This window comes from Mobula hypostoma, chromosome 6, assembly GCF_963921235.1.
Source record: "Mobula hypostoma chromosome 6, sMobHyp1.1, whole genome shotgun sequence".
Lineage (NCBI taxonomy): Eukaryota > Metazoa > Chordata > Chondrichthyes > Myliobatiformes > Myliobatidae > Mobula > Mobula hypostoma.
This window is the reverse complement of record NC_086102.1, coordinates 138820718-138828941: the sequence shown is the minus strand read 5'-3', so window position 1 is coordinate 138828941 and position 8224 is coordinate 138820718.

The window sequence follows — 8224 nt, the reverse complement described above, 5'->3', positions numbered from 1 at the left end:
GCAGGTCTTCATATTGCTGGATCATGTGAAGTTGTGTGCAGTATCTGAAATTTTCAGTACAGTGCTGTGAAAGCAAAAACAATTCCTGAAATCTATTTTTTTGACAAAACTGCAGTTAAAGACAAACATTCACAAGATTCCATCAATATTTCGCTGACAATAATAAACATATATTTTTCAAATGCTATAAAATGCACTTAAAGTAACATATTTTCCTCATTAGTATATGAAGACACACTCGCATAAAACAAGAAGCTGAATTCTCTTGATATTGTTTAATTGAATAGGCTTTGTCATGCACATACTCACAGCACAGAAATCTCACTTCATATCCCATACCTAAATCCAGAAGATTGTAAACAGAATAACTACACAGAATGGGATTTAGAGCTGGACTGCAGAGGGACAGGAATACTGATTTATTAACTAGCATGTGGAACTAGCCTGGGGTTCCAAGTCAGGTACAGTTCAGACTTACTGATCTGCTTTCTTTAAGTGATTTTTTTTCTGGTGCCATTAGCAAAGGGGACACAGGAACAACAGGTATTCAGAGGTAGAGGAACAACATTCTCCAATCATTTGGATTCAATCTACTCTGAACTTTCCAGCTTTTTTAGTAGGAGGTGAATGATGTAACATTTTCCTGTGGTTATCGGTTAAAGGCTAGGCCCCTTCTCAGCCTCAATTCAAGAACTTTTTGCCCTGAAATTGACAAAGACCTCAGATTCATATCATCATCTATGAAAAGTTTTAATTAGTGTTATAAATTTAGAAAGACTTGTTAAGAGGTACATGACAAAAGTACTGGGTTAAGTTAAATTGCATATTACATGATAGAAGTGTAGTCCTTCAGTCAAATGGATTTTGTAACTATATTTGGATAATGTAATATGTAAGGTAACAGTCTTCAGATCATCAAGTTTGCATTAAACACTTACAACAATCCCACAGGAATCCCACTTTATTTTCCACACATTCCATTAGCTTTCCTCCACCCCTCCTCCAGATTCTACCAGTCACCTACACGCCAAGAGACAATTTAGTGTGGCCAATCACCCTATCAAACAACATGTCTCTGGGACGTGGGAGGAAACTGGAATATCTGTAAGAAATCCATCTGATCTCAGGGAGAATGGATAAATTCCACAAAGACAGAACAGAGGTCAGGATTGAGACTTGGTTGCTGGAGCGACGTAACACCGACTATACTGGCTGCACCAGCCGATGTGTTAAACAGAAGTGATAATATCAAATGAAAGCAAAAGCATTTTTACCTGGTTTATGCAACACAGCACATGAGAATAGATTGAGACACAAGAGAATGGGGATGCTGGAATCTGGAACAACAGTCTGCCAGAGAAACTCAGTGTGTTGAGTCGCATCAATGTGAGGAAAAGAAATACTGATGTTTCAGGTCAAAACTCTGCATGAGTTCTCCAGATCAAGTGTTTCAAATGGAAATGTCTACAAATCTTCCCCCCGCCACCCCCAGCTCCACTGAGTTCCTCTAGCAGAGTGCCTGTTACATAGGATGTAGATACTTAGAAAGTTATTGTTGGGAATATGGTACAGAGGTAACAAATCAGCTTCTTGTACCACCATCAAGACCCTTACTGAATAAGTGCTTGAGGTATGATTCACCAAACCTCAATCAGAGGTCACCTTCTTTGTGTGAAAATTATGCTTCTCATCTTGGTTTGGCCAAGAAATGATAATTGAACTGTTACAAATCAAATGAATTTGAATAGTTAATTAGATTTCAATGGATAATCAGAAGGGTCTATACTAGATAATCTCACAAATGGGAGGCTACTCTTTGGATAATATAACTAATTAGAACATCTGGAGTACTAGATATATACCCCAAACAGAAGGGTATTTTATCTAAATCTGAATAAAAGTTGAAAATAATTGATGGACCTTTCAAGTCTGGCAGCGTCAGTGAAAGGAGAAACAGAATTAATGTTTCAGACCAATGATATTTCAACAGGATCCTGATTCTGATGAAATGGCTTCAAGCTGAAAATTAACTCTCCCACAGATGTCTCCAGATCTGTTCATATCCAGGATTCTTGGTGTTTTTATTTCTTTGCATTCTGGCTAATGTTTGTTCAATTCATATACAGAATGCAAGCACCTCTGAAATATCCAGTACTTAATACCTTTCTTAGTTGTTTTCAAACAAGCTGTGTTTAGACATCTTGAATTATTGTAGTGTGTATGCTTAAGTTGTTTTCCCAGTGGTTTTGGGGAGCGATTTTCCAGGATTTTATGATTGAAATTCATTTATTCAGATTAATTTTTGGAAACATTTATTTATTTATCACATGTACATCAAAACATACAGTGAAATATGTCATTTGTGTTAACAACCAACACACCCAGGGATGTGCTGGGGCATCCCGCAATTGTTGCCAGCATAGCATGCCCACAGTACTCGGCAGAGCAACACAGAACCCAACAAGCAACAAAACAACAGCAGCAAAACAAGCCCATTCCTCCCTACCACCTACCCACCCACCCATGCACACACACAGTCCTCCACCCCCAGGACGAGCTATCTCTGGCTTCCAGCGGACTCATGGATTTGCAGACACTGGGCTTTGACTTCCTCAGAGATCTGCAGACCCAGGCTTGCGCAGATGTCTGACCTTCAGGCTTCAATCTTCGGTATCGACCCCAAGATTTGCCATAACGATGATTGAGGACCTGGACTGGCCAGTGGCAAGGCATTAATCTCCAGACCTGCTGACTGGCATACGTAAGGGTTCACCATCGTTCATGTCTCCTGCCTGCAGGGAACTTCAATCCCTGAATACCAGCTAGTGTGATATAAAGGGTGAGGATTCTGCTGCCCTTTTCTCTTTAGGTTTTATCTGGAACTCTTATTTGAAGAAGCCTTGCTGATGTTTTCCTCCTTATTTGTTTTTGAATATCCCTGCGGCTGACAGTTACTGCATTATTGCCTATTCCTAATTATTTTCAACTGGCACAGTTAAGTGTTAACCATATCGGTGGGCCTGAAGAAGACCAAAATCAAGAAATCACAGTCAAGATTGTTTAATGTCATTTCCAGTATATATGTGTAAAGGAGAACAAAATAATTGACTCTGGATCTAATGCAACACACAAAAAAATAAGTTAAAGAACATAATAATTTAAAAAATAACACAATAAATACAAACGCATGAGATAACTTAGATGAGATTAATTGTATGTCCCTTTGTGTGTTCGTCCATCATTGACATCGATGAGGACCTCGACACCATTATGATGGTGTCGAGACTAGCGGGTGATTTGGACTTAAGTGAGCGAGAGTTGCGCAGTGTCAGCCTCACTCTCTCTTCCCAATTCCCATCTGGATCCAGTGGCAAGACAGAGTCGAGACGGCTGGAGATGGGACTAGGTGCAGTGGATGACCAGGACGTCTTCTGTGTCTTGTCCTGCTCCACACGTTCCACGACGCTTGCAGAGACCGCCTTCTTGACCGTTGGACCTTCCATTGGTCTCGTCGGCTCAATCCGCCGGAGTCTGTCTTCACATGCTGGGATAGACAACACCCTATCTCACCGAGGGTTTGAGACCCGTCGGCTACCCTCACCTGGTTTAGCCGGCTTGTCGAAGCCGTTGCCCGGGGTGTGGCCGCTGTCGCATGCAAACAGCTATGGAGAGCCACAGGTGAGAGCTGAGTGCCAGGTGGGGACCAAAGGTGGACTAGCTGCCTTGAAAAGGATGCGACATGTTCCCCCACCAGAGGTGCTACCCCTCCCTGACACCCCATACACCCCAAAGGTGACACAAAGCACAGGACCATCTGTACCTAAGGTAACTCTGACAGGAAACGATAAAGTAGTGGTGCTTAGGAGTGTGCAGGGGTGGGTTAGTGGGTGGAGGTGTTGTTCAGCCTTACTGCTTGGGGATTGTAACTGTTTTTGAGTCTGGTGGTTTGGGCATGGATGCTACATAGCTTCCTCCCTGATGGGAGTGGGACAAAAAGTCCATGAGCAGGGTATGTGGGATCCTTCATGATGTTACGGGCCTTTTTCAGACACCTTTCTGTATATATGTCCTTGATGGTGGGAAGGCTGGTGCCAGTGATGTGTTGGGCAGTTCTGATTACCCATTGTAGAGCATTCCTGTTCAGAGCAGTGCATTTCCGTACTGTGCAGTGATGCAGCATGCCTGGATGCTCTCTACAGCACACCTATAGAATGACATTGCTATAGATGTATATAGTCTAGCTCGCTTCAGCCTCCTTAGAAAGTAGAGGTGTGGGTGAGCGTTCCTGATTGTGTAGAACGTGTTCTGATACCATGAGAAGTTGTGTGAGATGTGCACTCCCGGGAGTTTGAAACTGCTTGCAGTTTCCTTTGCTGTGCTGCCGATGTAAGGAGAAGTGAGAGTGGTGTAAAGTCTGTAACCAACTTCTTTGTCTTGTTGATGTTGAGGAAGTGGTGATACGCTGGGCATACCTTCCTTTGTAAATCGTATAAAACATGCACAGGGTGATTCTTACACACACATTTTTTAATGTAAAGTCAGATGCAAGTGGATCCAGTTTAGAGATGTTGGAGCCTACAATGGTATGTTATGCATTTAAGATTGGCCTCTGTTGAATAAACAATAGTGCTGATTGTTTGCCTGTTTAAATATAACTTTCGCATAGGTATTGCCAATTATATATCCAGAACTTACTAACAGTGGTCACTATTCTTTCCATAAATAGGACAGCAGCATAGTGACAAAACTAGTAGAGCTGCTGCCTTAAAGCTTAGCAATCCAAGTTCAAGTCCACCCTCTGATGCAGTTTGCATGTTTTCCCTGTGACTGAATGGATTTCTTCTGGGTGCTCTGGATTCCTGTTTGTAGGTTCACTGGCCACTGTAATTACTAGGTCACTGTGAGTGCTTCTAGTATGCAGATGAGTGACAGAATTTAATCATATTTGAATGCAGAAAGAACTTGGTTCTTGACTGTCGTATGGATTCAGTGTGCCAAAAGTCCCGTTTCAGTGTTCTTAGATTATTAGCTCATCTTGCTGAAACTTTTCCACAGTTACGTTGAGGTAATTGGCCCCACATCACAGAAGCTGGTCCTTTGGCCCATGATGTCCACACTGACCATCAATCACCCATTGTATATGAATCCCATTATTTATCCTCACCACTACACCCACCCCCAGATGCTACCACTTATTTACACAGCAGGGACAATTTACAGTAGCTGATTAACCTGCCAACCCTACAGAATGTGAAAGGAAACTGGTGCACCAGGAGAAAACACATGTGGTCACAAGGAGAATGTACAAGCTCTGCACAGAGGACTCCTGAGGTCAGGTCAGAATCCAGCTTTCTGGCACTGAGTACTGCCGGCACCACAGTGCTGCCTATAGATCTGACCCAATAGATTTCAATTAGGATTGAATGGTTGTGAGGAAGAAAGGCAAGAAATACATTTTTAGTATCATTTGTTTTATTTAATGTAAGTCATTACTTAAAAGTACTTTTATTGCTTTTATTCCTTATACTTCTTTATAATACAACTGGAAACCATTTGACCAGTTCGGTTGACCTGCAGGACATCCCCAGTGTTCACTCGGCAGAAGACAAGTCGTATAATGTAAGAAGAAACAGTTCCAACACTGACCTCCATGGAACATGGCAGTCAATCCGAAAAGGCACCCTTTACTTCACTCATTGCCTCCTGCCAATCAGCCAATGATATATCCATGCTAGTATCTTTCCTGTTATATCGTGGCCTCTTACCTTGTTAAGCAACCTCATTTGCAGCACCTTGTCGAAGGCCTTTTGAAAATCTAAATACACAAGTGGATGGTTGCCTCTCTGACTGAAGGCCTAAGAGTCATGGTTTTGTCACAGGGATCAGTACTGGGTTTGTTCTTGTTTGCCATCTGGATGATAATGTGTAAAACTGTATCAGCACATTTGTGGATGACACCAAGATAGGGACAATGAGGAAGATTATCAAAGCTTGCAGCAGGACCTGGGCCAGCAGGAAAAATGGCAGATGGAATTTAATGCTGACAAATTTGAAGAGTTGCACTTTGGGAGAACCAACTAGGGTAGGACATACATGGTGAGTGTCAGGGCACTGAGGAGTGTGGTGAAACAGAGGGATCAGAGAATATAGATACACAATTCCTTGAAAATGGTGTCATATGTAGATAGGGTTATAAAGAAAGCTTCTGGCACATTAGCTTTCATAAATCAATGCATTGAATATGGGAGTTAGGATGTTTTGCTAAAATTGTATAAGATGTTTTTGAGGCCTAATTTGGAGTATTGTGTGCAATTTTGGTTACTTACCTACATGAAAGATTTAAATAAGATTGAAAGAGTCCAGAAGAAATTACAAGGATGTCACTGGGAGTTGAGGACCTGAATTAGATTATGAAGACACGTAGTCCCCTTTTATTGTCATTTAGTAATGCATGCATTAAGAAATGATATATCATTTCCTCTGGTGTGATATCACAAAAACAGGACAAACCAAGACTGAAAAACTGACAAAGCCACATAATTATACATGTAGTTACAACAGTGCACAATACCATAACTTGGTGAAGAAAGTCCGTGAGCACAGTAAAGTTCAAAGTTTCTCAAATGTCCCACATCTCACACAGACGGGAGAGGGAAGAAAAACTCTCCCTGCCATGCCGGCCACAATCTGACTCTGAGTCATCCGAAAACTTCGAGCTCTGATCAGCTCTCCAACACCGAGTACTGAGCGCCATCTCTGTCCGAGAGAATCGACCTCTTTCTCGGTCACCAAAAGCAGGCAAGGCAGGGGATTTTCAGGCCTACCCTCCGAAAGATTCCCGAGCACACAGTAACAACAGCAGCGGATGGGCGTTTCAGAAATTTCTCTGGATGTTCCTCTGTGCTTTCACATCCATTCTCCATCAGATCAGAATTACCCACGGCTCCTATTTAACCGATACGACATCATTTTTCACCGGAGAGCGGCACACGCGCGGCGTGCTGCCATCTTCTCCTCCCGAATTATAGGGAAACTTTGAATAGGTTAATCCCTAGAACATAAGAGATTGAAGGGAGATCTGATAGACATATACAAAATTATGAGTAGTGTAAATAGGGTAAATGCAAGCAGGCTTTTTCCACTGAGGTTGGGAGAAACTACAACTAGAGGTCATGGGTTAAGGGTAAAAAGTGAAATGTTTAAGGGACACATGAGGGGGAACTTCCTCACTCAGAGGGTAGTGAGAATGTGGAATGAACCGCCAGCACAATGGATGCAGGTATGACTTCAACATGTAAGAGAAATTTGGATAGGTACATGGATGGAAGGGGTATAGAGGGCTATGGCCCGGGGACCATGGTATGATGGGATTAGGCAGATTAATGCTTTGCACAGACTAGGTAGGCTGAAGGGCCTGTTCCTGTGCTCAGGTGTTCTATGACTATGATCTGCAAACTTTCTAAGGAGGCAGGGCTAAAATGACTGATTCTCCTTTGGACCTGAGATAATGTGGAGTAATCATATAATGAAGCAAACCAAACAGTGAACAGAGGCTCTCTAGTTTCCACAGGGGCCTCACTCCCAGGATTTCCTGGGGTCAGCCCTAATTACATGTTCTCAATGAACTCCACAGCTGTTCCGTACTGAATGTGAGAAGCTTGCCAAAGGGATTGGACAGGAAATTGCACATACTGAGAGCTGCCGGATAAATTAACTTGCCGGTGTTACATAATTATAAGTGGTCACATATGCCTTGAAAAAAAATGTTCTATTGTACATCTTAAGGTTTCTTATTTGGGTCATATCAGATAAGGTAATTACACAATTAGAAAACTAACACCACAATTCTGTGATGGAGTGACACAGCATTTAAACCCTTTACCTGAGAAGTTGAGCAGGCGTAAATGCTTCTGATTGAGGTGAATTTGACTTTTCCTAGAAGACCGTAATGCAATTTGCCTGGCAAGAGGTAACACATTACAAGATTGAAGGAATCAGTGATTTTGACAAGAAAGGCAGGGCCATTGCTGGGTTTTAGATTGACTGCAAGTGCCTTTATTCACACAGAATAGTTTTGTGTAAATTGTGGAGGCAGTACTTCTCTGCGCCCAACTCAAGGATTCGAGGTACATTTATTATCAAAGTATGTATGCAGTATACAACCCGGAGATTCCTTTTCCCCACAGACATCCACGAAGCAAAGAAGAACCATGGAACCCATTCA